Consider the following 8,819-nt stretch of genomic DNA (forward strand, 5'->3'; position numbering starts at 1 on the left):
TTTTTTTTTTAAAAGGAAAAATACGATGAGGGGAAATGAGAAACAGAAGAAGAAAAAGCAAAAATGGAGATAGAAAAGGCTAAAATAAAAGGGAATGATAAGAGAAGAAGAAGAAGGAGGACTAAACAAAGAAAAACAAGAAAACAATGAAAGGAAAAACAAAAACAAAAAACCATTGTAGCTGTTGGACCCGGAGAGGAGAAAACTCTGGGCATTCCTGTTACCTAAGCAGCTCATGTCTTGGGGGCAGGAGGGATGTGACAATGGAGTTTCTGTCCTAAATGGAGTTCCTAAAGGCCTAGGTGTTATCTGTGTTCAGGGCCCTCGGAAGGAAGTAGTTCCAGGAGGCCCTCAATGACCACACTCCCCTCCCTGCAACAACAGTTATCCTGCTTCCTCCCTGCGGCTTCCCTTTTACACCTTATACTTCACAAATGAACAAACCAAAAATAGTTGATGTATACATACATAACACAAAAATATATATTCATTTAAATGTCCTACCTCCTGCCCAGAGGCACACTGCCTTTCTTAGTCCATGGGCCTCAAGTCCTCTGCTGCTCCCTCTCTCCATGCCATCGCCTCGGCCACCATCTCTGTTGTCGCTGCTTCTCTGGTTAGGATCCCTCGCTGCTCTCACTTTCCTCCCTCTTGATGGTCCTCTGGTCCCCTGTTCCTGAAATGACAGATTAACCACTCCCTCCTTTTAGTCATGCCTCTTCTACGTTTATAGTTGTGGCAGTTGTCATTAGTCCTGGTAACAATTACTCACAACTGAATCACAGAATCTTATCCTCCTCATCACCAGACCCATCTAGGCAGGAGGAAAACTATTCAGTGGGGTGTCTGTCTTACTCCCCTTATTCTGACACTAAGCACCCTCATGAAAGCTTGTAAGCCAGCCACATTGTGTCTTCATAGCACCCCACTTGTGATAGCCAAGTTGCCCAGCTTACTGAGGGGGCATGAGTGATCCTTGATATGAAGAATGCTTCCTTGTTCGGTTGGAACTTTGCGCAGCTTCATCCACAAGCAAAGGTCTAGTTAATCAAGTTGTAGCAATTTACGCTTGCTGGCTGTCTTATACCTCATACCTCTTGATCTTCATCTGGTCGAATTCTAGGTCCAATGGGTACTTGTCTGCAAGTTTGGGAGTTCTCGCATACCTCCCCCTTTCATACCAGCTTCACGCTTAACTCTAGCCCCGAGTGGCTAGGTCAAGGTCCTTGGGCTCCAGAGTCCACATGTCTCCCTGAACTTGAAACCAGCCAGCCCATCCTCTTCTCTCTCTCATCTCCAGGTCATTGAGTGTCTATGAAATACGACCAATCTCAGCCCAGGTCTCCCCCCTTTCCCCTTCACTCACAAGTTGACCAGGACGGGCATCAGTGAGTATACAAGACTGTTTGTGTGTTCCCTTTGAGTTCCAGTCTTAGAAAGGATTTTACCTGATGGGCTAAACTATATGAAGCTGGATTATATGAAGAAGAACATGGCATCAGGATTGGAGGAAGACTCCAACAACCTACAATATGCAGATGTTACAACCTTGCTTGCTGAAAGCAAAGAGGGCTTAAAATACTTGCTAATGAAGATCAAAGACCACAGCCTTAAATTTAGGTTGCACTTCAATGTAAAGAAATAAAGAAAGAAAAATCCTTATCACTGGACCAGTGTCATTAACATCATGATATATGATAAATGAGAAAAGATTGAAGTTGCCAAAGACTTCATTTTACTTGGATCCACAATCAACACTCATGGAAGCAGCAGTCAAGAAAACAAAGGACATATTGCATTAGGCAAATCTGCTGCACAAGACCTTTTTAAAGTGTGAAAGAGCAAAGATGCCAGTTTAATGACTAAAGTGCACATAACCCAAGTAATGGTATTTCCAAATTGCCTCATATGCATGTGAAAGTTGGACAATGTATAAGGAAGACTATAAAGAATTGATGCATTAGAGTTATAGTGTTGGAGAAGAATATAAAAATTACCATGGACGGCCAGAACAACAATCAAATCTGTGTTGGAAGAAGTACAGCCAGTGTGCTCCTTAGAAGTCAGGATGTCGAGACTCTGGACATACTATCAGGATGAACCAGTCCCTGGAGACGGGCATCATGCTTGGTAAAGTAGAGGGTCAGTGAAGAAGATGAAGACCCCAATGAAATGGATGGGCACAGCGGTAGCAGCAGTGGGCTCAAGCTTAACAATGGTTGTGAGGTTGGCACAGGACTGGGCAGGGTTTAATTGTGTTGTGCATAAGGTCACTATGAATCAGAACTGACTGAGCAACACCTAACAATAGCAACAACACAATCTTTTGCATTTTCCTTTCTTTTATTTTGATGTACTAATTATATTAAAGGTATATTAGTGATGAATGTTTCTTAGTTTTCTTTGATGTTACTCCATAATTTATTAATTTCTCTTCCAGTTTCAAACAGTCTGTTTTTTGTTGTTGTTGTTTTTTGTTTGAATTTTGCTTGACTCCCTCATCTTTTGGAAATTCTATATCTATACTATTCCTTCCTTTCGTTTTGTAGGTGTCTTCATTATAAATTGATATCTCTGATTCCCTATTTTCAGTCTTGGAGGTTCGCTTTACTTTAAATACTTGTTTATCTTAATTGAGTTTTGGGTGTTATTTTTATGTTTGTTAGTCTCAGAGTGTTGTCTGCTGTTACTGGTTGTCAGGCCAAAGAACACCCTTTAGTTTTTTGTTTTTTTTAAACAAATTTGGTCTGGTTATTTATTACAAATTCCTTTAATTTGTATATATCTGCAAATGTCCTTATTTTGCTGCTGTATTTGAGGACAGCTTTGCTGGGCACATGATTCTTGGTTGTAAGTCTTTTTTCTTTCTGATTTTTGTATATGTCATTCCACTGCCTTCTTGCCTGCATGGTTCCTGCTGAGAAATCAGAGCTTCATGTTATTGATTCTCCCTTACAGGTAACCTTTCATGCCTTTGGTTTTAGAAAGTTTGGTTATGACATGCCTTGGTGACTTCTTTTGAGGTCTATCCTGTTTGGGGTTCTTTTGGCTTCATGAACATCTCTCTTCTCATTTTTAATGATATGAAAGAAGTTTTCTTCCAGCAACTCCTCAACAGTTCACTCTGGATTGTATTGTCTTTTCCTGTTCTGGAATATTGATCACCCATAAATTATGCCTTTTCATGGTCTCACACATTAAGTTTAGGCTTTCTTTGATTTCTCCCCCCCTTCTTTTCTCTGATTATTCATCTAGTTTACTAATATTGAGAGATTTTCTTCAAGCTTACAAATTTGGGCTTCCATTCATTTAAATCTACTTCTGTGGGCTTTCAACATATTCTCCGTTTCTGAAATCTTAGCGTTATTAATCTGACTTTCTTTGGACAGGTTTTGTATTGTTTCAAAATTTGCATTTATTTTGTCTGTTTGCTCTTATAATTTTTTGTTTGTTTGTTTGTTTTAAGGATATATATATATTATTCAAGTAACTGCAAATAGGAGGGGAGAAGGTGGCCCCCACACCTTCATCAGTTAAAAGGTGCCACCTCTCCTCAATCACTGCTGCAGAATGCTGGGGGCAGGGCACTGGGACTGGGGTGTCAATAGCCCAGCCTGCTGCTCCCCTGCCCCCTTAAATAGCATCTTGGGAGGAGGGAAATGTGGGCAGAACCAGGGGAGGGGATGAGGATGAACAGTTGGCACTGTAGCGGAGGCAGTGATGACATCTTAGAATGGAACACAGAATAAAAACAATACAACTGTCTAGAGCTAGGCCGTGAACAGAGGAAAGATGGAACCAGCACCTTTTGGGGCAAGGAGGGGCAGGAGGGGTGGGAATGTGCAAGGCTAGCTCCATGGTGGTAGTGCCCCATCTGAAGAAGGGAGGAACGGAAACCTAGAGTGGAAGCAGACAAGGTGGGTACAGAGTCCAGCCCACCTTAAGTGGCTGCTACAGGGACCTGGATAAATGGTGGTCAGGAGCCCTGTCAATGCAAACGGAGGAAAGAGGGCTTGGATCCCTCCTGCCTATCTTCCTGTGCCCTTAGTTCCATCTGATCTTGTAGAGACATGAGAAGGTGAAGAAGGAAGAAAGGAAGGCGTGAGCCCCACCTGGTGACAGGTTAGTAGCATCCTTAGGCTGAGCACCTTTCCACTGGCCATATCTGCTGCTGCCTGAAAGAAAGGTAGAGTGGGACATGTCAGAAATGGGGTTTGGGCTCCTTTATTAAGGTCACAGAAGCCCACCAAGGCTTTTTTATGGGGAGCCCAAGGGGAGTGTGGGAGAGGAGGAGGGCGCAGCAGGTGCAGGATGCAACTAAGGGGGACATTAGCTTTGTCCGGGAGGGGAAGTGTGTGTGTGTGTGAGAAAGGGGTCACTGAGAACAAAACCAAAGGAAAACTGCTCCCCACTGTGGTGGAGGCCCTCCAGTGTCCGGTGTGCTGTGTGTGGCGGTGCGGCATGGGGTGTCTCTGCCCAGGATGTTGGCTATGCGTGGGTCTGGGGGAAGGAAAGGAAGCATGGGAGTGGAGCGAAGCTGTCTAGTTCCAAAAGGAAAAGGCTCCTTGGGGTCTGGAGTAGGGAGCACGGCCACTGCTCTTCCTCTGAGGACTCCTAAGAGATCCTCTCTTCTTCCTCCTTCTCCAGCTTTTTGGGTCTGCCCGTCGATTTCCTCCCTGGAGCTGTGGTGGTTTTCCGGGTTTTGGCTACGCCCTTGGTTTTGCTCCCCTTGGGTCACCCTGAGGTCTCTTGGGAGTTGGCACTTCTCTGGGTTCCTTCTGACTCCCTAGCAGCGGGGTTCTGGGACTCACCGGAGGCTGCAGGCGCGCCCTGCCCCACCCTCGCCTCTCAGTGCCCTCCTTTTCCTGCTTGGAGGCCAAGGGCTGGCTAGATTTTGAGCTTGATTCGCTCATCTTCCTTTCTCTATGGAGCAGATAGAGAGATGGCTTGAATGCAACGGCATGCGGAGTGCGCTCGGAGCTGTGGGGAGCGAAGGTGCTGTGCTCGCATACTGGCCTGGCCCCACCTTCTCCGCCACCCGCAGCAAATGAGGATCTGAATCCTGGAACAAGGAGAGGTGCTCAGAATCTGCCGCCGCAGTGTCGTCCTGTAGTGTTTTCCTGATTTCTTTTCAAGTTTCTTCTATATTCTCCAGCTTTCCTCCATCTTTCTCTCAATCCGTTGAAAGTATACAAACACCACTCATGAATTGTTTCACAGGTAATTCTATTCTTTTCTTCCTTGGAAAGTTTTTCTGTCTCTGCACCTTCGACATTTGCTTTAACCACTCGCATTTCTTCCTATGAATTGAAATTGTTTGTTGTCTCCAAGACATACATGGTGGCTGTGTTGTGCTTGAATTTAATTGAACAATGTATGTTGGTGTGTTCTTAGGTTCTCACTGACTGTCTCCTGATGGGTGAAACTAGAGAACTGAAGTTTGTGCCCAGTTCTCCATTTGCCGTTCTTGCAAGTCAGTTTAGGGTGGGTTTGACTGGTGTTCGCTGCTGTCATCTGATCAGGAGGTATAGGAACTGGTACTGGGTTTTGCTCAGTGGGTGGAGCCTTAGAGGATATGGTTGTGTCCGGCGTGTGGGCCTGATTTCTGTCTCCTTTCAAATGGGGTAAGAAGAGAAAGCATTCACACTCACAAGAAAAGAAAAGAAAACCAACAAACAAACAACTGTGAAAAAGAAAACAATAAAGGAGAAAACAGCAGGTAGCAACCAGAAAAAAAATGAATAGAATATCTAAATGACAAAGCGGTGCAGTAAAATGGAGTTATAGAAGAGAACTATAAGAGAAAAATATAAAAAAAACCAACCACCACTCAACAAAATCAACAGGAAGATGAAAAGGACAAACTAGAGAGTAGTAAAGGAAGGTCAAGAGGAAAAAGCAGAAAGAAGAAGAGTTGGGAAAAGAGAAAACAGAAGAAAAGAGGAAAAAATGAAAGCGGAGACAGACAAAATACAAAGGAAGGGAAGGAGAGAGACTGAGTTTGTGAGTTTTTTGCAGCAGCCACAGGAAACGCAGAGGTCAAGATTCAATTTACCCTAGATTTTGTTCAATTGAAAAGACTATTTGTTTCCATTCTGCTGTATTGTCACCTTGTTCTAGACTGTTCTGTTCGTTCTTGTACCAATATCACACTGTCTAAATTGCTCAACTTTTTCTAGTTCTGGATATCTGGTGTAGTAAGTTTCTTAGTTTTGTTCTTTGTTTTGTATTTTACATAAATGACTGTTCCTTTTCATTTCCATATCAATTGTAGAATCATCTGATTAATTTCAGGAGAAAACTGACTGGAATATGTGATAGTTAAGGTTCTGTGTCAACCTGACTGGACTGGACTAGGAGTCTCTGTGGTTTGAGGGTGTTGAGATGGAGTTGTTCCATAATGGGATCTAAGACAGTGTAATTAACACTATGATGTGTTCAGCTGTGTGCAGCCAATCAGTTGCAAGGATGGTTTCTTAGGGGTGTAGCCTGCTTCCAATATATTAGACACTCAGGTAAAGCTTGTTTGTTTTCTGTGGAGTAAGGATCTTGCATCTGATTTGCCCTCCGAATTCCTGTTCTTTGAACTTGAACTAATGCCTGCTCCATTACCCACTGATCCTGGGCACCATTAGCAGCCTACTTTCTTACCTGCCTGCTGATATTGGTTCATCTGACCCAGACTTGGAACTCTCCTACCTCTACAACTGTATGAACATATTCTTTGATATAAGTATGTTGCTGTTCTTAAGTACAGTTGAGTTGTTTCTGATTCTGTATAGGGTTTTCGAGGAGTGGTTGGTGAGTTTGAACCACCGATCTTGTGGTTCAAATGGACCTTGCAGCCCAGCACATTAACCCATAGCACCATTCCAGGGACTCCTGATGTAAACATCAATATACATATGTATTTTAAAAATACTTAAAATTTTGAGATATAATTCACATTATCACAGAAATCATTGAATTAATCTATTTCAAGGGTACAATTTAGTGGCTTAATTTACATAATGACATAATTTTAGGACATTATCATCACCCTCCAAAGAAATCCAATCCTCATTAACAGTCATTTCCCATTTCTGTCCCCCTAGCCCGTGGCAGTCACCAATCTGCTTCCTGTATCTGGGGTTTTGCCTTGTCTGGATTTCTCATATAAACAGCATCCTGCAATCTGTGGTCTTTCAGTCTGGCTTCTTTCACCTAGAACATTTCCAAGCTTCATTCTTACTGTAGCGTAGGTCAGTACTACTTTCCATTTTATGGCTGTATAATACTCCATAGTATGACTGTATCCCATTGTATTTATCCATTCATCAGTTAATGGACACCTAAGGGTTGTTTCCACTACTTTTTGGCTGTTATGGAGTCCTGGTGTGGCACTGGTATCAGCACTGGACTGTGAACTACAAGGTGGGCAGTTCAAATCTACCAGCAGCTCCTAGGAAACCCTACACAGGGTTGCTATGAGTCAGAACCGACTCGAAGGTCCTTAACAACAACACAATAATGTGGCTGATAGCTGCTTTGAAAACTTGTGTACAAGTTATTTGTTTTGAACTCTTTGTTGTGATTGGGTGAAAGTTTACAGGGTAAATTGGTTTTTCCATTCAATAATTCCTACATGTTTGCTATTGTGACACTGATGGTCATCCATCACAATGTAACAACACTCTTCCCATTTCCTCCCTGCATTTCCTGTTTCCATTCATCCTTCTTTCCTATCCCTTCCCGCTTGTTGAGCTTCATTGTTGTTAAGTGCTGTAGGGTCAGTTTCAACCCATTGGTTGGTTGGTTGGTTCTATGCCGTGAAGTCAGTTCCGACTCATAGCGACCCTGTACAGGGTTTCTTACACCCTCGGAAACCCTGTACAGGGTCGCTATGGGTCGGAACCCACTCGACAGCACTTAACAACAACAACAACAACAGGGTTTCTGAGGCTGCAAATCTTTACAGGAGCAGAAACCCTCATGTTTCTTCTGTGGAACAGCTGGTAGTTTCCAACTGCTGACCTTGTGGTTCGTAGCCCGATTTGTAACCACTATGCACCAGAGCTAGTGACCCTATATAAGGTTTCTGAGGAGCAGTTTGTGGGTTTGAACTGCCAACCTTGTGATTCAAACTGACTTTGCAGTCCAGCACATTATCCTGCAGCACCAAACCAAGACTGAGCTTTGTTGCTGGTCAAGTACTGTCCTTTTGATTTCCTGTGGTTGATTGTTCTAAAGAGTGTTACTTCCCTGGTGTTACTGTTCACCTTTTTGTTGTGGTTAAGAGGCATTCTGTCTATTCCAACTCATAGCAACCCTGTATAGGGTTTCTGAAGCTGTAAATCTTTACAGGAGCAGAAAGCCTCACCTTATTTTCTGCAGAGGGGCAGTTGGGCTTGAACTGCCAATCTTGTAGTTAGCAGCCCAGTGTTTATTCTATAGCACCACACCTGGGCTCATTCATCTCATAGGCCTGTCTATTGCTTGGCTGAAAGTTGAGCCACTGAGGTGGGGTTAGGGAGTTTGGGTTTAGCTCCAGGTTTGATGGGTGTCTGAAATTACAGCCTCAGGAGGTTTCAACAGACTTTATCAGCTTAGTAAGTGTGCTCTTTTGTGTGTGTGTGGTGGGGGGAGGACGGGAGTTTGTTTGTGTACAAGTTTTTATGTGGACTTGTTTTTTTTAAAAGCTTTTATTGTATATCCAGTGAGTGAAGGCTTACAAGGCAGATTATCAGTTTTACATTCAGCAAGTCATTGTAATGATTACAATCCCCTTCATGCGCCCTTAGCCAAAAGTATTTACTTTTATTACCTCTTTAAAAAAAAAT

General features: G+C 43.2%; 1 pseudogene; it reads right to left on the minus strand.

Moving 5' to 3' along the window:
* Nucleotides 1-3,557: 3,557 nt before the first annotated feature.
* Nucleotides 3,558-4,913, minus strand: LOC102832256 (annotated as a pseudogene).
* Between the last annotated feature and the right edge of the window lie 3,906 nt (nt 4,914-8,819).

This window comes from Chrysochloris asiatica, unplaced genomic scaffold (genome assembly GCF_000296735.1).
Source record: "Chrysochloris asiatica unplaced genomic scaffold, ChrAsi1.0 scaffold00076, whole genome shotgun sequence".
NCBI classification, from domain to species: Eukaryota; Metazoa; Chordata; class Mammalia; order Afrosoricida; family Chrysochloridae; genus Chrysochloris; species Chrysochloris asiatica.